This window comes from Chiloscyllium punctatum, chromosome 18, assembly GCF_047496795.1.
Source record: "Chiloscyllium punctatum isolate Juve2018m chromosome 18, sChiPun1.3, whole genome shotgun sequence".
Lineage (NCBI taxonomy): Eukaryota > Metazoa > Chordata > Chondrichthyes > Orectolobiformes > Hemiscylliidae > Chiloscyllium > Chiloscyllium punctatum.
Genome location: NC_092756.1, coordinates 73550036 through 73576547, shown reverse-complemented (window position 1 = coordinate 73576547; position 26512 = coordinate 73550036). Strand labels below are relative to the sequence as shown.

At 45.6% G+C, this 26512-nt stretch overlaps 2 non-coding genes across 2 annotated transcripts; both read right to left on the bottom strand.

The window, feature by feature from the left end:
- Positions 1-14412: 14412 nt before the first annotated feature.
- Positions 14413-14485, bottom strand: trnar-ucu (transfer RNA arginine (anticodon UCU)). The gene has a single exon. It is a non-coding gene; the product is annotated as a tRNA-Arg (tRNA).
- A 7147-nt stretch (positions 14486-21632) lies between these two features.
- On the bottom strand, positions 21633-21705 carry trnar-ucu (transfer RNA arginine (anticodon UCU)). The gene has a single exon. It is a non-coding gene; the product is annotated as a tRNA-Arg (tRNA).
- Positions 21706-26512: the final 4807 nt, after the last annotated feature.

Sequence of the window (26512 nt, the reverse complement as noted above, 5' to 3'; positions counted from 1 at the left end):
CCCACATGCAGGTTGCCAATGGCAGCCTTTAAATACTGCACCCTGACCTCTCATAGTGTGTGTTTCTGAGTGTGAGATGCTTACTGATTGTTTTTTACCCCTTCCATCTCATGCTAAATTGTTGGCTGCTTGATAAATTGATCCCGCCTCCCATTTCTGCCCAAATGGACAGATGAAAAATCAACCAAACTCCAACTTTCTGGATTAGTGGTGCTGGAAGAGCACAGCAGTTCAGACAGCATCCAAGTAGCTTCGAAATCGACGTTTCGGGAAAAAGGGCTTTTGCCCAAAATGTCGATTTCGAAGCTACTTGGATGCTGCCTGAACTGCTGTGCTCTTCCAGCACCACTAATCCAGAATCTGGTTTCCAGCATCTGCAGTCATTGTTTTTACCACCTTCAAACTCCAACTTTGCACATCTCAAGTCTGAGGAAAATGGAGCAGACAGGAAAATAGCCAAGGGCTCAATGTTATTTTGTGCAGCACTTTCAAGATATTTGCAGTTACTGGGGAAGGAGGAAGTGGAGATGTTGCAAAAAGTTGCATTGAGGACAAATCAACACAATCTTAGCGGGCATTCAGCCCATTGTGGCTGTGCTGTCTCTTTCAGACAATTCACCCCAAGATCTCCCAAATCTCGGAATTGCCTTGTGCAAGTTTCTATTAAACAGCATTTGCCATAATCTCAACACAGGCACAATGATTTTTAACAGAGTAGTTTAAAAATCCAGTCAATTTGGATTGAGATGAAGTTGACATGGGATGAAAATCAGCCACTGCAAAGAGCAGGCTTAAAAATGAAATCCCAGATTTCAGAGGCCAGTGCCATAGCCATTAGGCCACGAGGGCACTATATTGGCAGACTACTGAAAACAGTTGACCTCAAATGAGTGTGACAGCCAAGCACACTCCCAGATCAGTGACAACACACTGAGGGATGCACTAAAGTTTCGGGCAGCTGCTGCCAAGGTGTAACAGGGAAACAACACAGTCTCAGGTCTTTCTGACAAATGATCACATCGTCCTTTCAGTTCTCAGACCCTCTTGGTGCCTGACACTGAACAGAGATCGTTCACTGCCCAAGTACAAAATGCCTTTCTTTCCACAACGATACAGAAGGTTTGAGAAATGTCAATATTCCAATGGTTTGTTGGTTCTTTTCTCTCTGCATAGACTGTACACAATTGATTTAGAACCTTTGTATGCATTTCCAAATAATGTTACAAACTGTTTCAATACTTTGTGAACAAAATCAAGTTGAAACGCAAATCAAATTTAGTCTCCCTTTGTCCCCATCACCAACAAGAATACTTGAGTAAAGTTGTGAGGAATTCATCAGATCAATGAGACTCCAGGAATTCTTCCAAGATGTCAGCAATGATCCCAATGAGCCAACCAACGAACGGGAACAGTCATCAGAGAGATCCATCGTGGAGCGACCAAAGAAGGAGTCAATTTGTATCCCTGCGGAGGGCCGCTGTCCTGGCCTTGAGATGTATGCTCAACCGTCAGGAGATGGGTGAATGTCAGATTTAAAAATCTCACAACACCAGGTTAGAGTCGAACATGTGGAAGCTCTAGGTTTCGGAGCACTGCTTCTTCATCAAGTGGTTGTGGAGAATAAGATTGCAAAACGCAGAATTTATAGCAAATGTTTACAGTGTGATGCAACTGAAATTGTATCTTGAGAAATTGTATCTGGATTGTTTGTGAAGTCTCTCATCTTTTAGAATGGCCAGGTTGGTTTTCGTTCTTTCATATGTAAATTGCAAATCTTTTATTAAAAGTTACATTCTCAAGTGAACTTTAACAATTGGTGTCGTGTCGGCCCAGATGATGCATTGAAGGTGTGAGCTCCCCTGTGTGAGGCTGTCTGTGCCACAATGGTCAGACTGATTCTAATCTAAAAAACAGATTTACAGCATCTCACATGATTCATACAGTTTTTGAGCAAAGTAAAATATAATTCTGTCAGTACAAGTTAATCACACAAACTTATATGTGTGTGTGTGTATATGTGTGTGAGTATATTTATGTGTGTGTGTGTATATGTGTGTGTGTGTGTGTGTATATGTGTGTGTATATGTGTGTGTGTATGTGTGTGTGTGGGTGTGTATGTGCGTGTGTATATGTGTGTATTTGTGTGTATATGTGTGTGTATGTGTGTGTATGTGTGTGTATGTGTGTGTGTATGTGTTTGCGCATATGTGTGTATATGTGTGTGTGTATATATTTTTGTGTGTGTGTGGGTGTGTGGGTGTGGGTGTGTATGTGTTTGTGTGTATATGTGTGTATATATGTGCGTGTGTATGTGTATGTATGTGTGTGTGCATATGTATGTGTGTGTATGTGCGTGTGTGTGTATGTGTATTTTTGTGTGTGTATGTGTGTGTATATGTGTGTGCATGTCTGCATGTGTTTGTGTGTATGTGTGTATTGTGTGTGTATATGTGTGTGTTTGGGTGTGTGTGTGTGGGAGTGTATGTGTGTGTGTATGTGTATGTGTGGTGTATGTGTATGTGTGTATGTATGTGTGTATGTGTGTGCATATGTGTGTGTGTACATGTGTGTATTGGTGTGTGTATGTGTGTGTGCATGTGTGTGTATGTGTGTGTGCATATGTATATGTCTGTGTGTATATATGTGTGCGTGTGTGCGTATGTTTGTGTGTCTTTATGTGCATGTGTATGTGCATAGAACATAGAACATAGAACATAGAACATAGAACATAGAACATAGAACAATACAGCACAGAACAGGCCCTTCGGCCCACGATGTTGTGCCGAACATTTGTCCTAGCTTAAACACCAATCCATGTACCTATCCAATCGCTGCTTAAAGGTCACCAATGATTCTGACTCTGCCACTCCCACAGGCAGCGCATTCCATGCCCCCACCACTCTCTGGGTAAAGAACCTACCCCTGACATTCCCCCCTATACCTTCCACCCTTCACCTTAAATTTATGTCCCCTTGTGCGTGTGTGTGTATGTGTATGTGTGTGTGTGTGTGTATGTATGTGTTTGCGTGTGTGTGTATGTGGGTGTGCATGTGTGTGTGTGTATGTGGGTGTGTAGTTGAATGGGGTCACCTGTAATGTCCCAGTTGAGGCCATCTCCATTGTTACCAAACTTGGTGGTCAGCCTCTGCTCGGCCACTTTTCATTGTTGCCTGCCCCGAAGTCCCCCTTGGAGGAAGGGCCGAGGTCGAATGTCCCGAATTGCTGAAGTGTTCTCTGACTGGGAGGGAACACTCCTGTCTGTTGACACTCAGAACAGCCCCACCCCCCCACCCCATACACGCACGCGCACACACACGCACACAAACACGCGCGCACACATGCACACACACACGTGTACACGCACACACACACACATACAGACACACACGCGCACACACATGTACACACACGTATACACACATACACACACACGCACACACACACACACACGTATACACACATACACACACGCGCGCACACACACACACACATACACGCACACACACACACACTCACATGAGCGCACACACACGCGCACAGACACACAAGCACATATAAGTTTGTGGGGTGAATTTGTATTTGCAGAACTACATTTTACTTTGCTCAAAAACTGCATGAACTACAGAGCTAAGGAGAGAATTGTGGCAGTTCCCAGAATCAGGTGACTCAGTGGTTATCCCTACTGCCTCACAATACCAGAGTCCCAGGTTCAATTCCAGCCTGAGATAACTGCTTGTGTGGAGTTTGCACATTGCTCTGGTTTCCTCCCACAGTACAAAGGTGAATTGGCCATGTTAAATTGCCCATAGTGTTACCTGTTTCCACACTGTCGGTAGTCTAATCCAGGGGAAGGATCTGAAGGCCCGAATTTACGAGAGCTCTAAGCTCATGCCTTTCCAAGACTTCTCAGCGGTGGGAAACCAGAAAAGAAAACCTTACGATGATGAGCCTAAGACATAGGAATGGAAGTAAGGCCATTCAGCCCATCGGGTCCACCCCGCCATTCAATGGTGAATGATGGGCATTTCAACGCCACTTGGTGGCACTCTCATCGTCACCCTTAATTCCTTGCGTGATCCAGAATTTATCAATCTCTGCCCTGAAGACAATTAACATCCTGGCCTCTGCTGTGCTCCACGGCAATGAATTCCACAGGCCCACCACTCTCTGCCTGAAGAAATGTCTCCTCATTTCCGTTCTAAATTGACCCCCCTCTAATTCTCAGGCTGTGCCCATGGGTCCTGATGGAAACACATTCCCAGCATCCACCCTTTCTAAGCCATGCATTATCTAGTAAATTTGTATTCGATCTCCCCTCAACCTTCGAAACTCTAATCAATACAATCCCAGGATCCTCAGCTGTTCATTGTATGTTAAGCCTCCAATTCCAGGGACCATCTGTGTGAATCTCCGCTGGACATGCTCCAGTGCCAGTATATCCTTCCTGAGGTGTGGAGCCCAAAATTGGATACAGTATTTCAAATGGGGCCTAACCAGAGCTTTATAAAGTCTCAGAAGGACATCGCTGCTTTTACATTCCAACCCTCTTGAGATAAATGGCAACATTACATTTGTTTTCTTAACCACGGACTCAACCTGCAAGTCAACCTTTAGAGATTCCTGGACTATCATTCCCAGATTCCTTTGTACTTTGGCTTTATGAATTTTCTCACTGTTTAAAAAATAGTCCATGCCTGTATTCCTTTTTCAAAAGTGCAAGTCCGAGCATTTGCTCAGGTTGAATTTCATAAGCCATTTCCTGGACCAGTCTCCTAAACTGTCTAAATCTTTCTGCAGCCTCCCCACCTCCTCAGAACAACCTGCTTGTCTGCCTAACTTTGCATCATCGGTGAACTTCACCAGAATGTCCCCCAGTCCCTTCATCCAGATCATTAATATATAAAGTGAACAGCTGCGGCCCCAACACTGAACCCTATGGGACACCACTTGTCACCAGCTACCATTCCAAGAAAGAACCTTTTATCCCAACTCTCTGCCTTCTGTCAGACAGCCAATTCCCAATCCATGCCAATAGCTCACCTCGAACACCATGGACGCTCACCTTACTCAGCAGTCTCCCGTGAGGCACCTTATCAAAGGCCTTTTGGAAATCTAGGTAGATAACATCCACTGGGTTTCCCTGGTCTAACCTACTTGTTACCTCTTCAAAGAATTCTAACAGGTTTGTCAGGCATGACCTTCTCTTACTAAATCCATGCTGACTTGTTCTAATCCAACCCTGCACTTCCAAGAATTTAGAAATCTCATCCTTAATGATGGATCCTAGAATTTAACCTATAACCGAGGTTAGGCTAACCGGCCTATAATTTTCCATCTTTTATCTTGATCTTTTCTTGAACAAGGGGTTTACAACAGTAATTTTCCAATCATCTGGGAATTTCCCTGACTCCAGTGATTTTTGAAAGATTGAAAATAGCCTCGACTATTTCTTCAGCCACCTCCCTCAGAACTCTCGGATGTAGACCATCGAGGCCGGGAGATTTATCAATTTTTAGACCTTTTAGCTTTTCGAGCACTTCCTCTTTTGTAATGGCTACCATATTCAAATCTGCCCCCTGACTCCCCTTAATTGTTAGGATAATGCTCATGTCTTCCACTGTGAAGATTGACACAAAGTATTTACCAAGTTCTTCAGCCATTTCCTTATCTCCCTTCACGAACCGTCCTGCATCAATTTGGAATGGCCCAATTCCTCCTTTTGCCTCCCGTTTGTTTCTTATTTATTGAAAGAAACTTTAACAATCATTTCTAATATTACTGGCTAGCTTCCCTTCATATTTGATCCTCTCCTTCCTATTTCTATGTCTTTGTTATCCTCTGTTTGTTTTTGTCGTCTTCCCAATCTTCTGATTTCCCAGTGCTCTTGGCCACTTTGTAGGCTCTCTCTTTCCCTATGATACATTTCCTGACTTCCTTTGTCAGCCCTGGCTGTTTAATTCCCACCCCCTGACGGATAATGTTTCTGCCAAGACAAGACTGAGGGAGTTTGGGATCCAGTACTCTCTGAGGTATCCGGCGCTGCTCCGATAACCTTACATGGATCCGTACATCTCTTTGATACATCGGAGAAGGCAAGAGACTTTGTGGACAAATTAACCGAATCTGAACAATTTAGTATCTACAAATAGTGTTGTTTGGTTATGTCTTTGTTGTTTTTTAAAAAAACCGAGGAAGTCAAGTTGGAGCGTTCTTTTCCTTGTTTTCCCTATTGGTAATAATCCGGTTTAAACTGTGTTTGGTGGCGGTTGAGATGTGTACTTTCAATTTCTAAGTGTAGTTATACCAGAGGATGGGTGGGGTATTTACCCCAACGATCTTAAATGTTTTTTCTCTTTGTTGTGGTTCTGTTCGCCGAGCTGGGAATTTGTCTTGCAAACGTTTCGTCCCCTGTCTAGGTGACATCCTCAGTGCTTGGGAGCCTCCCGTGAAGCGCTTCTGTGCTGTTTTCTCTGATATTTATAGTGGCCTGTCTCTGCCACTTCCGGTTGTCAGTTCGAGCTGTCCACTGTAGTGGCCGGTATATTGGGTCTGGTCGATGTGTTTGTTGATAGAGTCTGTGGATGAGTGCCATGCCTCTCAGAATTCCCTGGCTCTTCTCTGTTTGGCTTGCCCTATAATGGTAGTGTTGTCCCATTCGAATTCATGTTGCTTGTCATCTGTGTGTGTGGCTACTAAGGATAGCTGGTCGTGTTGTTTCGTGGCTTTCTGTGTGTGTGGCTTTCCTGTAAACCTTTGTGGTGAATTCTCCGCTCGGTGTTCTCTGTACCATCAAGTCTAGGAATGGGAGTTGGTTATCCTTTTCTTCCTCTCGAGTGAATCGGATTCCTGTGAGTGTGGCGTTGATGATCTGGTGTGTGTTCTCTATTTCTGTGTTTTTAATTATTATGAAGGTGTCATCCATGTATCTGACCCAGAGTTTGGGTTGAAGTTGTGGTAAGACTGTTTGTTCTAACCTTTGCATTACTGCTTCTGTTATGAGCCCAGAGATCGGGGAGCCCATGGCTGTTCCGTTAATTTGTTTGTATATTTGGTTTTTGAATGTGAAGTGTGTTGTGAATTCACCACAAAGGTTTACAGGAAAGACACACACACAGACCAAGTCCTAAACTATGAAAGCAACCACCCCAACACACACAAACGAAGTTGTATCAAGACACTATACAAAAGGGCCACAACAAACTGCAGCACTCCAGAACTGCAAAAAGAGGAAGAGGAACACCGAGACAAAGTATTCGCCAAAAATGGATACCCTCGCAATTTCATCAACAGATGCCTAAGGGAGAGACAACGGAACGAGGACGTGCCGCAACCCAAAGGATTAGCCACACTACCATACATCAGGAGCATTTCCGAACTGACAGCCAGACTACTGCGACCACTAGGACTCATAACAGCACACAAACCAACAGCCACTCTCAGACAACGACTCACCAGAACAAAGGACCCAATACCCAACATGAGCAAAACCAATGTAGTGTATAAAATCCCATGCAAGGACTGCAGAAAACACTACATCGGACAAACAGGAAGACAGTTAACGATCCGTATCCACAAACACCAACGAGCCACGAAACGACACGACCAGCTATCCTTAGTAGCCACACACGCAGAAGACAAGCAACATGAATTCGACTGGGACAACACTACCATTATAGGACAAGACAAAAAGAGAACAGCCAGGGAATTCCTAGAGGCATGGCACTCATCCACAGACTCTATCAACAAACACATCGACCTGGACCCAATATACCGGCCACTGCAGCGGACAGCTGGAACTGACAACCGGAAGCGGCAGAGACAGGCCACTATAAATGCCGGAGGAAACATCACAGAAGTGTTTCACAGGAGGCTCCCAAGCACCTGAGGATGTCACCTAGACAGGGGACGAAACGTTTGTAAGACAAATTCCCAGCTCGACGAACAGAACCACAACAACGAGCACCCGAGCTACAAATCTTCTACCAAACTTTGAGTATTTTCTCTGTATTCATATTGCTATTCTATGGTATATTTACTTTCTATTCTGCTTATGTTTGTGGTACGGCTCTAGCTAGAAGGAGGGAAACTGTTTGGGATGGCTAGATGCCCACTTATGGGCAGTTTGGGATGGGTAGTTGCCCACTTTGGGCAGGAGGTGAGTTCCCCTATTCAGCGCCATTGGCACTTTATATGGTGGTTTGTATTGCTTTTAATCTTTGATAGTTTTGTAGGTTTGTTAAATGTAGTGGTTTCAGTTTATGTAGTTTTTATATTTGATGGATCATATGACCCTAAGGCTCAGTGATTTGTGGTTCGAGTTCCTCCTCTCTGGAATTTAAATGTTCCTGCAGAAGGTTATGGCTAATGACTTGATTAAATGGTGAACCTGGAATATCAAGGGAATTCGAGGAGAAAGTGAGGACTGCAGATGCTGGTGATCAGAGCTGAAAATATGTTGCTGGAAAAGCACAGCAAGTCAGGCAGCATCCAAGGAACAGGAGAATCGACGTTTCGGGCATCAGCCCTTCTTCAGGAATCAAGGGAAGTCACTCACCAATTAAGAGGAAGAAGGTACTTTTGAGTCTTAGAAAGGAGAAAGTGGATATTCCTTTGTTACAGGAGACACACTTGGATGACAGGGAGCATTTGAAACTACAGCAGAATGGCCTTGATTGGGTTTACTTCACATCATTTAATACCAGAAGTAGGGGAGTGGCTGTATTGGTGAGGAGGAATCTCCAGGTTAAGTTACGAGAGTGCGTTAAAGACACACACACAGGAGGTTTGTAATTCTTATAGCCTTGATAGATGGGAAAAATATGGTGTTTAAATGTTTATTGCCCTCCAGTGCATCCCCTCAAGTTTTTGTTTTCTAAATTGATCAGTCTTGTGTCCTGGCATATCATTATAGGGGGAGATTTTAACTGTCTCATGGATCCCACAGTACAGAGGTTGCCCAAAGGCCCCCCCCCACACCCGATCCCCTCTGTATAAACTAAACAATTAGTGGATCTGTGTGTGGAGTGAGGGTTGGTGGACATCTGGAGGTGTCTCCACCCTACAGGCAGGGATTTTACGGTTTTCTTTCCCAATCCACACAGATGTCACACCAGGATTGATTTTTTTCCAATCCCCGTGACAACCCTGGACTTGGTGGCACCTTGTACGATCGGTAATATTACCATCTCTGATCACACTCCAGTGTACCTGTTGGTTAAGATTAAGGACGTTACAGTGGGTCCAAGGCACTGGCAAATAGATCCCTTTATCCTCAAGGATAATACGTTTGTGGAGCATTTCTCTTGGGAATTTTGGGCGTTCCTAGACATTAACTCACGCTTGGTTAGTAGCCAATCCTTCCTTTCGGAAATTGCCAAAGCCTATGCCAGTGGGTCAGTTATTTCCTACTCTGCCAGTAGGAGGCGGAAGAAGGGTGAGCAGCAACGTCTCCTCGAAGCATAGTTGAAGGCAGCTGAGAAGGCCTACTTTGACAGGCCCTTGTTGGTCAAGTTACAGAGGATTACGGCGCTGCGGTCTGCTTTGAATTCCGTGCTCATGCAGACAGCAAAGAATGAGCTTACTTTTGCAAAGCAAAGGTTATATGATCATGGTGACAGGTCTGGTAAATACTGAGCATATCTCACAAGGAAAAGGAGAGCCCCTCAAGCCATTACGGTGATTAGGGAAGGGTCTGGGAACCGAACGTGTGACTCCAAAAAGATTAATGTGTCATTCCAGAGATTTTACTCTAAGTTATATCAATCTAAGGTTTGTGAGGAGGGTAGGGCCAAAATGGAGGCTTTATTCAAGGATCTGGAGCTCCCGGGTGTGACCCCTGAACAAGGGTCTTTTCTCAATGTCCCGTTATCAGAGCAAGAGGTGCAGGAGTCTGTGAAGCAGCTTCAGAGTGGAAAGGCACCCGGTCCTGATGGACTTCCCAGCGAATTCTAGAAGGAATTTATAAACATATTGTCAGGCCCGATGTTCAACATGTTTAATGACCCATACAGCCATGATTGTCTCCCGCCATCACTGACAGTGGCCAATATTTCGCTTGTTCTTAAAAAAAGGAAGGTCCCGGGGGACTGTGCTTTGTACAGGCCAATTTCACTCTTAAATGTGGACTTTAAAATCCTCTCTAATACTCTTGTGTTAAGGCTGGAGACTGTGTTACCTTCTATTGTTAAAGAGGACCAGACGGGCTTCATAAAGGGCCGCAGATCCTCCAATAATGTTAGGAGGCTGCTTAATGTAATTCAAGTGTGTCAACAACAGTCAATATAGGGATTGGTGATTTCTCTAGATACAGAGAAGGCGCTTGACCGAGTTGAGAGGCCGTACCTTTTCTATACTCTGGAGCGGTTTGTTTTGGGCGAAGTTTTTATAAGATGGGTAAAGGTTCTCCACAATGACACTCTTACTACAATCATCACCGACAGGGTGTGATCAAGCAATTTTCACATTTTTGGGGTCAGCCGACAGGTCTGTTCCCTTTCCCCACTGCTTTTTACAGTGGGGATTGAATCATTGGTGGAGGGCATTCATAGGGATCCCAATATATCAGCTCCAGACGTGGGGTCAAATTTACATCAGAGTTTATTGTATGTGGACGATGTCCTAATTCTTTCATCAAATCCAGCAGTTTCAGTCCCTCGCCTGTTAGCATTCATCTGTGTGTTTGTCACCTTTTTGGGGGACAAGATTAATCTTGCAAAATCAGAGGCTGTGCCTATGGTTGGTCTTATGAAAGTGTTAAATCTTGAGGGTGAATATCGATTCCCATTTAAATGGTCACAGGGGGGTGTTGTGTATTTGAGCATGTTCATTACTCCAGTTCTGAATCGGCTGTTCAAAGCCAATTTTGTTCAATTATTTGACAAAATCAAACAAACCTTCAAAGATGGAGGCGCTTCTGGTCTCGTGGTTGGGTCGGATAGCGCTTATTAAGATGAATATTCTCCCTCGTTTACTATCCCCTATATGGATGCTCCCCCTGATTTTGGATAAGCAAACATTCAGGAGACTGAACGGCTGGTTCAGCCCCTTTATTTGACATCGTCAGTGGCCCCTCATTAAATGAGCTAAACTGCGATTTTCTCACAGACTGGGGGGAGTGGATCTCCCAGACATTAAAAGCTACCAACGAAGCTCACTTTTATCCTACATGAGTGATTGGGCTTGTGGGGACCCTCTTTCAATATGGTTCGATATTGAAACCTCCCAGACTAAGGTGACCCCTTACTCACTTGCTGTGTTTGGACAAAATGAGGACAGTTAGGGAATATTTCCATAACCCAATAGTTATCGATACTGTTAAAGCATGGAGGGCAATTCGGCAGAGGGAAGGCAATCTTGGCAAGACATCTTCTCTTACACCGGGTATGCCGGGTTTTCAACCGGGGATGATAGATTCAGGATCCAAACATTGGACATCTCGGGGTGTGCCTTGCGTGGGCGTTTTGTTTGAGGGAGACACAATGATGTCCTTCGAACAGTTAGCATGGAAACACGAGCTACCGAACAGGGACCTCTTTCGTTTTTCTCAAGTTAGGGATCTTATTAAAAAAAAAACAACACATTTGACTGATCCCGACACCTCCGACATAGAGAGGAGGGTGCTCAGTGCTAAGAGTACACTTTCTGTCAGCACTTTATGTCATCAATTGGAGGGGGGGTACCCCCTCAGATGAATTCGATCGACTCTGTTGGGTTTGGGAGAGAGAGCTAGGTTTTGAAGTCTCCTCAGAGGCAAGGTATCAGTATGCAATTGGACCCATGCTTTACAGTTGAAGATTCTCCACAGGTCCCACTTGGCCCCAGACTGTTTGTCAAAATTTAAACCACTGGTATCTTCAACATGTTTCAAGTGCAAGGTCGGTACAGGCACTCTTCTCCATTGTCTCTGGTCCTGTGGGAAGCTTCAAACATACTGGAGAGCTGTGGTGGGTGCAATGGAGCGGATTTTGGGTGTAAGGGTGGAGAAGGACCCGATCTCTCTTCTTCTGGGCCTGCCCAGTGTGCTCCCTGCAGATGAGCAGACGAAAAACATCTCAATATCCTCATATTTTGTGCAAGAAAGAATATCTTGTTAGTTTGGTTATATGAAAACCCCCCTGGGCCTGTTGTGTTGGTGGAAGATTGTTATGGAGCACATCCCCTTGGATTTTCTCACCAGTATGGTACACAACAAAACTGAGGCGGGTTGGAATTTTTTTTACATTTTTCTTGTGTTTTTTTGAATTGTTTTGATTTGTATTGTTTTGTATTTGTTGTAATATTAAAAGATACATTTTTTCAATAAAAATATATTTTAAAAATTGTGATAGTCATTTAAAAAGGCTCTGTAACACGAGTGAAAATCTTCAAGAAAGCTTACACTTACAGAGTCATAGACTTGTCCAGACCCTTCAGTCCAACTCGACCATGCCAACCAGATCGCCTCAATTAATCTAGTCCCAGAAGGCAGCATTTGGCCCATATCCCTCATTTTTTCTTGTCTTTCTGGGACCATTCCTTCAATGATGGCTGTGCAAACATTGAGCTTGCTAGACTTCCATACTGTCCTGTTGGCATTGAACAGAAAAAAGTGCAGGTGAAATAAATTCATTCCACACTCAATAATTTATATTTTAAATTGTATGAGTCGGACCAAGGTAATAGTGACCCTAAAGGTGGAAGATGCATGAAAATATTTGCTTTGCAAGTAATGATGAAGCAGTTATGAAGGGGCTCTGACATCACCACGGTCTGCAAATCATAATCGGCTTAACCAGACTCAAGAACTAAAGAGAAACCAAGAACATCTCACCAATATTACCATGAAGTTTGGTCACAGTGAAGGATCAATAGCGAGACCGCAAAAACACATTTCATATCTCTCTGTGCTGTAATTTTCTGCTGTCTTTCTCCATTGAAATAATATCCAGCTGCTTTATTCTTCCTGCCAAAGTGTATAACCTCACATATTCCCACATTGTCTTTAATTTGCTTAATTTTTGCTACTCCCTTAACCCACCCATCTCCCTCTGTAAACTCTGTGAGTCAGCCTCAGCAGTTGCCTTCCCACAAATGTTTGTCCAATCTGTGGATGTGGCACTCCAAGTTCTCCAACGATGGCCTAACTACCTCACATCTCCATTGTAGCCTACTTGCAATTGTATTCAATACCTTGACTAAGAAAGGTAAGGACCCAAATGAATAGCCACAGCCCCATCAGTTCCAACCTTGAACCCCCAGATTTCAATCATTTCCATTGACATATTGGACATCATCATAAATACCAAACATGCAGGTAATCTGGGGTTCAGCTGGTAATGCTGACAGAATATAGCTTAGACTGACACCAACACAAACAAAACAGAAGCTGCTTTGTCCAGAAATTGGTAGCTCTATCTGTTGGAGCCCCAGTGATCTCATGGATAAGGCACTAACTTCCTAATCCAGAGATTGTGGGCTCAAATCTTATTTGGGATATGATTTTGTTGAAACCTTCACTGTGCAGCTGATCTCAATCCTGTCTGGTCACGTGTCCATGGCAACAAAATTAGGCATTCTCAATTGATCCTCAGCTGGAGAAATTTGACCTGATAGAAAATTGGCCAAACTAAATTAAACAGCAGCTATCGGCTCCAGAGAACAGTGCAACTAAGATCAAAGCGTAACAAAGATTCAAGAAGAACCAGTTCCAACCAGACTGAGTGTTGTATATTGGAGAAGTGTCAGCCTGAGACAATCCACTTGAGAGCTCCTGGCATGACAACAGTGAAGGGTATTGATGTGACCCCATTGGATGATGTGAACCCAGCTCATGACCGTATTGGCCAAAGCCACAGAAGATTCTGGAAGATCAGGGACAGGAGAGGGGGAAAACACACCTGAACGCCAAACCCTAAGCAAAGCCTTGACTGGGTCCTGCAGTGGAACTCTGACCATCTGCTCCAAACCTGTTCATAAAAGTCCTCGCGTGAGTCGTGCAGGCCATTCAGCCCATCACATCCACACTGACCCTCTGAAGAGCATCCCATTCAGGCCCAACCCCTATCCTCTCACCCTGCATTCCCCAAAGCGAATTCACTGAACCTGCACATCTATGGACTGTGGGAGGAAACCAAAGCACCCGGAGTCCCCCATGGAGAGAATGTGCAAACTCTACACAAACAGACACCCAAGGGAGGAATCAAAGCCAGGTCCCTGACACTGTGAGGCAGCAGTGCTACCCACTGAGCCACCATGCCATCCCCAGGAGAATCTCAGCAGGTTTTCAGCCATTGTGACTGTGTTTTCTCTTTCATATAATTCACCTCAATCCTGCAAATCTTGTGCAAGAAGATGTTGGGCACCACTTCTCATCAACTGAATGCAGATTTTCTGAAAGTAGATTAGAAATCAAGTTGACGAAGGGCAAGTGACGGACACCCCAGATGGGACTCGAACCCACAATCCCTGGCTTAGAAGGCCAGTGCCATATCCATTAGGCCACTGGGGTCACACAGAAGGCAGAATATCACAGCCTTTATGTACTGCACCCGACCTCTCATACTGTGTGTTTCTGAGTGTTATACTCTCACTGATTGTTTTTGACCCCTACCATCTCATGCTGAATTGTTGGCTGCTTGATTAATCAATCTCACTTCCCATTTGTCCCCAAACCGTCAGATGAGAAATTAACCAAACTCCAATGTTGCAAAACTCAAGTCTGTGGAATATGGAGCAGACAAGAAAACAGCAAAGGGCTCAATGTTATTTTGTGCAGCACCTTGAAGATATTTGCAGTTCGTGGGGAAGATGTAAGTGGAGATGTTGCAAACAGCTGCATTGAGGACAAATCAACAGAATCATAGCAGGAATTCAGCCCATTGTGGCTGTGCTGTCTCTTTCAGACAATTCACCCCAAGATCTCCCAATTCCTAGAATTATCTTGTGTAAGTTTCGAATAATCATCGTTAAAAATCAGACAACACCAGGTTGTAGTCCAACAGGTTTATCTCAAAGTACTAGCTTTCGGAGCGCTGCTGCTTCATCAGGTGGTTGTGGAGTATAAGATTGTAAGACACAGAATTTATGGCAAAAGTTTACAGTGTGATGTCACTGAAATTATATATTGAAAAAAATCTGGATTGTGTGTGAAGTCTCTCATCTTTTCGAATGACCAGGTTGGTTTCAGTTCTTTCATGTGTAAATCACAAAACGTTTTTCATTGCCAAGTGAAATGGCAAGCTGTCCAATAAAAGTTAAATGCTGTGAATGCTGGAAATCTGAAACAGAGAAAATGCTGGAGAAATCATGACTCAAAAACATGATTGAATTTTCTGAAAAAGTCACAAAGAGGATTTATGAGGGCAGAGAGGTGGATGTGATCTTTATGGACTTCAGAAAGGTGTTCGACAAGGTTCCCCATGGGAGACTGATCAGCAAGGTTAGATCTCATGGAATACAGGGAGAACTAGCTATTTGGATACAGAACTGGCTCAAAGGTAGGAGACAGAGGATGGTGGTGGAGGGTTGTTTTTCAGACTGGAGCCCTGTGACCAATGGAGTGCCACAAGAATCAGTGCTGGGTCCACTACTTTCCATCATTTATATATATGTTAGTATCATTATGAGGTATCATTAGTAAGTTTGCAGATGACACCAAAATTGGAGGTGTAGTGGACAGCAAAGAAGGTTACCTCAGATTACAACCGGATCTTGATTAGAAGGGCCGATGAGCTGAGGAGTGATGGGTGGAGTTTAATTTAGATCAATGTGAGGGGCTGCATTTTGGGAAAGCAAATCTTAGCTGGGCTTATAGACTTAATGGTAATGTCCCAGGGAGTGTTGGTGAACAAAGAAACCTCAGAGTGCAGGTTCATAGCTCCTTGAAAGTAGAGTCGAAGATCGATAGGATAGTGAAGAAGGCGTTTGGTATGCTTTCCTCTATTCTAAATCAGTTGTGTACAGTCTATGCAGAGAGATAAGAACCAACAAAACATTGGAATGTTGACATTTCTCAAAGCTTGTGTATCGTTGTGAACAAAAAGGCATTTTGTACTTGGGCAGGAACTGATCACTGTTCATTGTCAGGCACCAAGAGGGTTTGAGAATTGAAAGAATGATGTGATAATTTGTCAGAAAGACCTGAGACTGCGTTGTTTCCCTGTTACACCTTGGCAGCAGCTGACCGAAACTTTAGTGTATCCCTCAACATGTCATCTGAGATGTTGGTACATGCTGGGCTGTAACGCTCGCTTGATGCCAAGACTTTACACTTGCAAATGGCTATGTGTGCCCTTGTAGCATATTGGTTAAACCACTGTCCTCCAAAGTGTGGGATTGTGGGTTTAATTTCCCTCTGGGCTGCTTACGTTTTAAGCTTGGTCTTTGTAGCTGACTTTTGTCCCATGATTCCTGAAGAAGGGCTGATGCCTGAAACGTCGATTCTCCTGTTCCTTGGATGCTGCCTGACCTGCTGCGCTTTTCCAGCAACACATTTTCCACTCTGATCTCCAGCATCTGGAGTCCTCACTTTCTCCTCGACTTTTGTCCCATGCCAACTTTATCACGATCCAAATTGACTGCATTTTTCAACTACTCTGTTCAAAATCACTGTGCCTGTGTTGAGATTATAGCGAATGCTGTGTAATAGAAACATGCACAAGGCAATTCCAGGATTTGGGAGATCTTGGGGAGAATTGTCTGACAGAGACAGCGCAGCCACAATGGGCTGAATGCCCGCTAAGATTCAGTTGCTTTAGAACATATGACATTGATCAAAGAACAGTACAGCACCAAACAGGCCCTTCAGCCCACGATGTTGTGCCGACCATTGATCCTCATGTATGCACCCGCAAATGTCTGTGACCATATGCATGTCCAGCAGTTTCTTAAATGTCCCCAATGACCTTGCTTCCACAACTGCTGCTGGCAACGCATTCCATGCTCTCAAAACTTTCTGTGTAAAGAACCCGGCTCTGACATCCCCTCAAAACTTTCCTCCAACCAGCTTAAAATTATGACCCCTGGTGTTAGCCATTTCTGCCCTGGGAAATAGTCTCTGGCTATCGACTCTATCCATGCCTCTCATATCTTGTATACCTCAATTAGGTCCCCTCTCCTCCTCCTTTTCTCCAATGAGAAATGTCCGAGCTCAGTCAACCTCTCTTCATAAGATAAGCCCTCCAGTCCAGGCAGCATCCTGGTAAACCCCCTCTGAACCCTCTCCAAATCATCCACATCTTTCCTATAATAGGGCGACCAGAACTGGACGCAGTATTCCAAGTGCGGTCTAACCAAAGAAAGCATTTGTTCTCAATGCAACATTTTGCAACATCTCCACCTACTTCCTCCCCAATAACTGTAAATATCTTGAAAGCGTTGCACAAAATAACATTGAACCCTTTGCTATTTTCCTGTCTGCTCCATTTTCCTCAGACTTGAGTTGTGCAATGTTGGAGTTTGGTTGGTTTCTTGTGTGTCCGTTTGGGGACAAATGGGAAGCGAGATTGATTTATCAAGCAGCCAATTTTTTAGCATGAGGTGGAAGTTGCAAAAAACAATTAGTGAGAGTATAAAACTGAGAAAAACACAATATGAGCCATCAGGGTGCAGTATTTAAAGGCTGCCAGTTTGACAGCAGTCATGTAGCCCCAGTAGCCTCATGGATAAGATATTGGGCTCCTAAGCCAGGGATTGTAGGTTCAAATCCTATCCTGAGTGCCTAACTTTCATAGGTTGTCCTCTTTGAACTTTACTTCTAATCGACATTATAAACATCCCCATGTCTGCATTCAGTTGATGGGAAGTGCTGTCCAACATGAACTTGCACAAAGTTGTCGGGGATCTGCAGGATTGGGTCGAAATTGCCTGAAAGAGACAGCAGAGCCACAATGGGGAAAGAACTGCTGAGATTCTCCTGGGACTGTCATGGTGACTCACAGCGTCAGGGACCTGGCTTTGATTCCTCCCTTGGGTGTCTGTTTGTGTCGTGTTTGCACATTCTCTCCATGGGGTACTCGGAGTGCATTGTGTTCCTCCCACAGCCCAAAGATGTGCAGGTTCGGTGGATTGGTTTTGGGGAATGCAGGGTGAGAGGATAGGGGTTGGGCCTGGATGGGATGCTGTTCAGAGGCTGAGTGTGGACTTGATGGGCTGAATGGCTTGTCCCCCTCACTCTAGGGCTTTTATGAACAAGTTTGGAGCAGATGGTCAGAGCTCTGCTGCAGATCCCAGTCAAGGCTTTTCTAAGGGACTGGCATCCAGGTGTGTGTTCACATCCTTCTTTTCCCTGACCTTCCAGAATGTTCTGTAGCTTTGGCCAAAGGGATCATGATCTGGGTTCACATCATCCAATGGAATCACATTGCCAGGAGCTAGACAACGGATTTACTCAGACTGACACTTCCAGTCATCGAGTCATAGAGATGTACAGCACAGAAACACACCCTCGGTCCAACCCGTCCATGCCGAACAGATATCCCAACCAAATCTAGTCCCACCTTCCAGCACCCGGCCCATCTCCCTCCAAACTCTTCCTATTCATATACCCATCCAGATGCCTTTTAAACAATGTAATTGTACCAGCCTCCACCACTTCCTCTGGCAGCTCATGCCACACACACGCACCACCCTCTGCCTGAAAAAGTTGCCCCTTAGGTCTCCTTTATATCTTTTCCCTCTCAACCTAAACCTAAGCCCTCTAGTTCTGGAGTCCCCCACCCCAGGGAAAAGACCTTGGCGGTTTACCCTATTCATGCTCCTCATGATTTTATAAACCTCTGTAGGGTCACCCCTCAGCCTCCGATGTTTGGATCTTCCCCTTAGAGGAACTGATATCAGCTTCCACCGCTGTGACTCTGTGTTCAACCTCATCCGTCCTCTTTTCCAGGTCTCCCAGCTGCTGTTCATGCTTCTGCAGCATGATAGAGATCGGAGCCAGCTTCACCTCTATCTGCTTCCCCAAAATCTCGTGAGATTTCGCGAGCTCCTTCCCCAGGGCCTGGTAGGTAATCGAGTCCGAGGATCCTGCAGGCTGGGCCGGGGGCCTGGCCCCGGACACTGCTCCTCCCTTCTCCAACATCCCTGGACGTTGAAAACGCAGGTAAGTTGATTTTTCACAATGTCCTGGGACTCCACAACCTTTTCAGAGTCCCAGGATATCGCGATGGTCTGGATTGGGCAGGATAGAAATTCTTCCCCCTTGTGCTGTGGTGCGAAGCTCTGCAACATGATTGTCTGAGATCACCGCCATCTTGGATCCCCAGAGTGCAGTGAGAGTATAAAACTCAGAAAAACACACAATGAGAGGTCAGGGTGCAGTATTTAAAGGCTGCCATTTTTGGGTTCACTGTGCAGCCCTAGTGGCCTAATGGATAAGGCATTGGCCCCCTGAGCCTGGGATTGTGGGTTCAAGGCCCATTTGGGGTGTCGGGCTCTGCCTTATGTGTCGTTAATCTTTAAGCCACTTTGCAAACATCCCCATCTCTGCATTCAGTTGATGGGATGTGCTGTCCCATGTGACCTTACAGAAGCCTTTTGGGGATCTGCAGGATTAAGGCTGAATTCCCAGAAAGAGACAGGACAGTCACAATGGCTGAAAACCTGCTGAGATTCTCCTGGGGATGGCATGGTGGCTCAGTGGGTAACACTGCTGCCTCACAGTGTCAGGGACCTGGCTTCGATTCCTCCCTTGGGTGTCTGTTTGTGTCAAGTTTGCACATTCTCTCCATGGCGTACTCCGGGTGCTTTGGTTTCCTCCCACAGCCCAACGATGTGCAGGTTCGGTGGATTGGCTTTGGGGAATGCAGGATGAGAGGATAGGGGTTAGGCCTGGATGGAATGCTTTTCAGAGGGTCAGTGTGGATGTGATGGTCTGAATGGCCTCCTCCCACCCCACTCTCGGGCTTCTCTGAACAAGTTTGGAGCAGATGGTCAAAGGCCCAGTCAAGGCTTTGTGAAGGGACTGCCATCCAGGTGTGTGTCCCTATGCTCCTTTTCCCTGATCTTCCCGAATGTTCAAATCAACATCATCACATTAAAGATATTTTGTTTCTTGTCTTAATGAGAAGGGATTTGCCTTCAAGAGCACAAAGGATTTGGATGTTGTCTCTTGAGGTTTGCTGATGAAACCGTTGATGTGCAGGGTCAACTGCAGATAATGGCAGAGACACTCTCTAGTGGTGACTGTCAGCGTTACCAGTCGTGAAGACTTCATCCAAGAAACTGACGGTGATCTTGGCCGCAGTCTCACTATGGCCTGCAAATCACAATCGGCTTAACCAGACTCAAGAACTAAAGAGAAACCAAGAACATCTCACCGATATTACCATGAAGGTTGGTCCCAGCAAAGGATCAACAGCGAGACTGCAAAAACACATTTCATATCTCTCTGTGCTGGAACCTTCTGCTGTCTTTCTCCATTGAAATAATATCCAGCTGCTTTATTCTTCCGACCAAAGTGTATGACCTCACACATTCCCTCATTGTCTTCCATTTGCTGCGTTTTTGGCTATTCCCTTAACCCATCCATCTCCCTCTGTAAACTCTGTGAGTCAGCCTCAGCAGTTGCCTTCCCACAAATGTTTGTCCAATCTGTGGATGTGGCACTCCAAGTTCTCCAACGATGGCCTAACTACCTCACATCTCCATCAGAGCCTCCTTGCAATTGTATTCAATACCTTGACTAAGAAAGGTAAGGACCCAAATGCATAGCCACAGCCCCATCAGTTCCAACCGTCAACCCCCAGATTTCAATCATTTCCATTGACATATTGGACCTTATCATAAATTCCAAACATGCAGGTAATCTGGGGTTCAGCTGGTAATGTTGACAGAATATAGCTTAGACTGACACCAACACAACCAAAACAGAAGTTGCTTTGTCCATAGATTGGTAGCTCTATCTGTTGGAGCCCCAGTGACCCCATGGGTACGACACTAACTTCCTAAACCAGAGATTGTGGGCTCAAATATTATTTGGGATTTTGATTTTGTTGAAACCTTCACTGTGCAGCTGATCTTAATCCTGTGTGGTCACGTGACCGTGGCAACAAAATCAGGCATTCTCAATTGATCCTCAGCTGGAGATATTTGACCTGACAGAAAATTGGCCAAACTAAATTAAACAGTGGAGCTCTGACCATCTGCTCAGAACCTGTTCAGAGAAGCCCTAGAGTGGGGTGGGAGGAGGCCATTCAGTCCATCATGTCCCCACTGACCCTCTGAAGAGCATCCCATCCAGGCCCAACCCCTATCCTCTCACCCTGCATTCCCCAAAGCCAATCGACCGAACCTGCACATCTTTGGGCTGTGGGAGGAAACCAAAGCACCCGGAGTACCCCATGAGAGAATTTGCAAACTCGACACAAACAGACACCCAAGGGAGGAATCAAAGCCAGGTCCCTGATGCTGTGAGGCAGCAGTGCTACCCACTGAGCCACCATGCCATCCCTAGGAGAATCTCAGCAGGTTTTCAGCCATTGTGACTGTCCTGTCTCTTTCAGGGAATTCACCCCGATATCCTGCATATCCTCAACATTCTGTATTTTTCTGACACAAGGTACCACCAAACCAACACAGACCTGGGGGTTCTCCAGAGATGAGAAATTGACTTGACCTTGATTGAAGATCAACCGTGAAGATGAGGGTTAAAAGTCGGACACCCCAGATGGGACTTGAACCCACAATCCCTGGCTTAGAAGGCCAGTGCCTTATCCATTAGGCCACTGGGGCCACATGTGTGTCGTTAAAATGGCAGCTTTTAAGTTTTGTTTTGCAAGAACACACTGACTGTGGCTCAGCCAGGACAGAGTCAGTGCCCTGAACTGAGGGGATTCTAAATCTCCTGGTTACATATGTTTTTCTCTTTACCGCCGCACTGCTACCTAACTGTGGTAGTGCATATATTTTCCCCAGCACCCATGTTGTGTGTGTGTAGGTGTGAGACACAGTGAAAGACAACAGATGGACAAATCTTTATTCAATTCCCACCACCAGGAAGAAAGGAAACACCCGAGTGGCCAGTGACAAGCATCAAAGGGCAATGCTGTGTGACCAAACAGTGAGGGGGAGGGCACTCTCTGAACAGCTCAAGGATGTTGGTAGACACTGCATGCTCCTTCTCCAGGGACACCCGGGCTCGAACGTAACCATGGAAGAGGGTCAGGCAATCGGCCCTAACAACCAGTTTGGCCAGGCCCAGGAGCAGACCCACGAGGAGATCCTCTGACCAACCCTCCCCCCTCGGCACTGGGTGCCCAATGATGGGGAGTGTGGGGGCTGAAGTCCAACCAGAAACGGAGGAGAAGGTTTCCCAGAAAGCTCAAAAGGGAGTGCAAGCGCCCTGTTCCATGGACTCCACAGCACCACAGAACAAGCAGTTGGGCTGGGAGTCTGTGAACCACAACAATCTGCGGACTGCCGCGTGCAATACCCTCCACCCCAGATCCCCGTGAGAAAGGGGGAGGACTCCCATGTAGAGAGCCCTTCACTGAGTGTCGTATTTGAGGTTACGCACCTGGTGGAAAAAATACGTCGCCAGGGCACCCCGCCGAGGGGGAGGCTCAATGTAAAGGTATCGCTGCAAGGTCTGAAGGTGGAACGTCGCTACCTGGGTGTGAACGCACACCAGCGACTGACCGCCCCCCTCAATATGGAGACTCAGGACCTGCGCAGTGACCCAGTGCATCTTTTTGTCCCAGAAGAAGTGAACCAACATTCTCTGGATGTCAGTGACAAAACCAGGAGGAGGGACCAAAGTGACCAGCCGGTACCACAGCATGGCAGGCACCAGCTGGTTTATGACCAACACTCGACTCCTGTGAGACAGCACTCGGAGCAGTCCTGTCCAGAGGCCTAGGCGAGGTGAGACTTTGGCCTCCAGCTCCTGCCAGTTCCCCGGCCAGGATTCCTCAGCCGGGCTGAGGTAGACCCCCAGGTCGAGGAGATGGTGGTACTCCAGCTGAACCCCCGTAACTCCTCCGGCAGAGACTCCACCCGTCACGGACTGACCAGTCGTCTGGAATATTGGGCCCAGTTGATCCTGGTGGAAGAGGCCGCTGAGTACAAGGCCTGGCACTCACACATCCTCCACAAGAGGCACAGGAAAGGCTCCACGCACAGGGAATCCAGCTGGCCGGACAGGGGGCATCCTTGGCGTACTCCTCTCCCAAAGCGAAGGGGCAGTGCCATGGAGTCATTATCTTTAAAATTAATTGCACCTGCCTCCACTTGGTCCACATCCACACAAGCATTTCCTGTCATGTACCTGTCCAAATGTCTTTCTCATAGATTCCATACAGTGTGGAAACAGGCCATTTGGCCCAACAAGTCCACCCAGACTCACTCCCCTACAGGTCCTCCTGACAAATGTACCCAACCTTCACATCCCTGAACAGTCTGGGCAATTTTGCATGGCTAATTTACTTGTGGGAAGAAACTGGAGCACCTGGAGGAAACACACACAGACACAGGGAGAAAGTGCAAAATCCACACAAATTGTCACCAGAGGCTGAAATTGAACCTCGGTCCCTGGTGCTATGAGACAGCAGTGCTAACCACGGAGCCAACTTGGAAACTCTACAAAAATAGTCACCCAAGGGAGGAATCATAGCCCGGTCCCTGACACTGTGAGGCAGCAGTGCTACCCACTGAGCCACCATGCCATCCCCAGGAGAATCTCAGCAGGTTTTCAGCCATTGTGACTGTGCTGTCTCTTTCAGACAATTCACCCCCCCATCCTGCAGATCCCCGAAAATCTTGAGCAAGAACATGTTGGGCACCACTTCCCATCAGCTGAAAGCAGACAAGGGGGATTTCTCCAAAGTCAATTAGAAATAACATTGACAGTGAACAAGCCATAAATAATCAGACACCCTAGATAGGACACGAACCCAAAAACTCCTGATATAGGAGACCAGTGCCTTATCCATTACGCCATTGGGGATATGCCCATCACGGTCAAATGGCAACCTTTAAATACTGAACCCTGCCCTGTCATATTGTTTTTTTCTGAGTTTTCTACTCTTACTGATTGTTTTTTACCCCTTCCATTTCATGCGAAATTGTCGGCTGCTTGATAAATTGATCTCGCCTCCCATTTGGCCCCAGACGGACATTTGAGAAATCACAGCCGGTCAGACAGTGTCCAAGGAGCAGGAGAGTCGACATTTTGAGCATAGGCCTGAGGAGATTGTGCTGGAAACATTGACTCCCCTGCTCCTCGGATGCCACCTGACCAGCTGTACTTTTCCAGCACCACACAGTTTGACTCTGATCTCTCACATCTGCAGTGCTCACTTTCTCCCAGTCGAGAAATCAACTCAACTCCAACTTTGCAGACCCACAGTTTGAGGCAAATGGAGCAGAAGGAAAAGGGCTCAATGTTATTGTGTGCAGCACTTTCAAGATATTTGCAGTTAGTGGGGAAGGAGGAAGTGGAGATGTTGCAAAAAGCTGCATTGAGGACAAATCAACAGAATCTTAGCGGGCATTCAGCCCATTGTGGCTGTGCTGTCTCTTTCAGACAATTCGCCCCAAGATCTCCCAAATCCCGGAATTACCTTGTGCAAGTTTCTATGTCACCTCATTTGCCATAATCTCAACGTAGGCACAGTGATTTTTAACAGAGTACTGTCGATGAAAAATTCAGTCAGCATGGATTGAGAGAAGTTGACATGGAATAAAAATCAGCAACAAAGCCCAGGCTTAAAAATCAAGCCCCCCAGATGGAACTTGAACCAACAATTACCAGCTTTGGGAAGCCAGGGCCTTATCCATTCGGCCCCTCAGGCTCCCACCTTGCACTCTCTGTTGAAAGTGTTGACCTCAAACGAGTGCGACAGCTGAGCATGTTCCAAGATCGAGGATGACATGTTGAGGGACACACTAAAGTATGGAGCAGCTGCTGTCAAGGTGTAACAGTTAAAGAACACTGTCTAAGGCCTTTCTGACCAGTTATGACATCGTCCCTTCATTTCTCAGACCCTCTTGGTGCCTCAGAATGAAGAGAAATCGTTTCCTGCCTCAGTAGAAAGATCTGCCCGAACTTGCGAGACCCCCCTTTGTGGAAGAGAACCAGCCCTATATTGGGACATTATGTTGCTAATGTTCATCTGGTTGATCAGTGGAAATTAAAAGCCATATCACACAACAGGCAGAGTCAATCTTTAGCTGAGTAGAAGTTCAGCAGAGAGAAACAGACTTACTTTGTGATAGAACAGGTAATTCCTGTCCCATTGATCTATTAACTGCAGGGAACTTTCAGATACGTGGTATCTTTAGAGCAATTAAATATCCTCCCAAGATATATGCTTTCACTCTCAACTGAAGATGTTATAACTTCAATGGCTAAGAGTATTAACCAATAAATCAATGCCAAGCCAGTTGAAGTATTACACTTGGCACATCATCATCACTGTAATTGCAGAATGCAGCATAACCTATTCCATCTTCTAACCTACTGACAGCCTACTTTTCAGAAGTCTCCTTACACGACTCTGAAAACAAATTAAAAGAAACCAATTAAACCAAATAAGCACTAATTAAAATGTCCCAGTCATTTAAAAAGGCTCTGTAACAAAAGTCAAAACCTCCCAAGAAAGCTGACACTTACAGAGTCACAGAGTTGGACAGATCCTTCGCTCCAACTCGTCCATGCCAACCAGATATCCGAAAGTTATCTCGTCCCACAAACCAGCATTTGGTCCATATCCCTCTGAAGCCTTCTTATTCATGTCCCCATCCAGCTGCCTTTTAAATGTTACAGAGTATTAGAGTTGTACAGCACGGAAACAGACCCTTTGGTCCAACTCGTCTATGCCGACCTGATATCCTGAATTAATCTAGTCCGACTTGCCAGCATTTGGCCCATATCCCTCTAAACCCACCCTGTTCATATACCCCCATCCAGATGCCTTTTAAATGTTTTGGAGGAGCCGGGGTTAGACTGGGGTGGACAAAGTTAAAAATCACACAACACCAGGCTATAGCCCAGTGGGTTTATTTGGAAGCACTAGCTTTCGAAGCGATGCTCCTTCACTGGGTGGTTGTCTTCACCTGATGAAGAAGCAGCGCTCTGAAAGCCAGTGCTTCCAAATAAACCTGTGGGATTATAACCTGGTGTTGTGTGACTTTTAACTTCTAAATGTTGTTATTGTACCAGCCTCCACCACTTCCTCTTGCAGCATGTTCCATATAAGCACCACCCTCTGCGTGAAAAGGTTTCCCCTTAGGTTCCTTTTAAATTATTATTCCTCTCACCTTAAACCTTTTCCCCTCTGTTTTTGGACTCCCCCACCCTGGGGAAAAGACTGAAGCTATTCACCCTATCCATGTCCCTCATGATTTTATAAACCTCTATAAGGTCACCCTTCAGCCTCCGACACTCCAGAGAAAATAGCCTCAGTCGATTCATCCTCTCCCGATAGCACAAACCCTGTAACCATTGCAACACCCTTGTAAATCTTTTCTGAATGCTTGCAAGTTTTACAACATCTTTCTATAGCAGGGAAACCAGAATTGAATGCAGTATTCCAAAAGG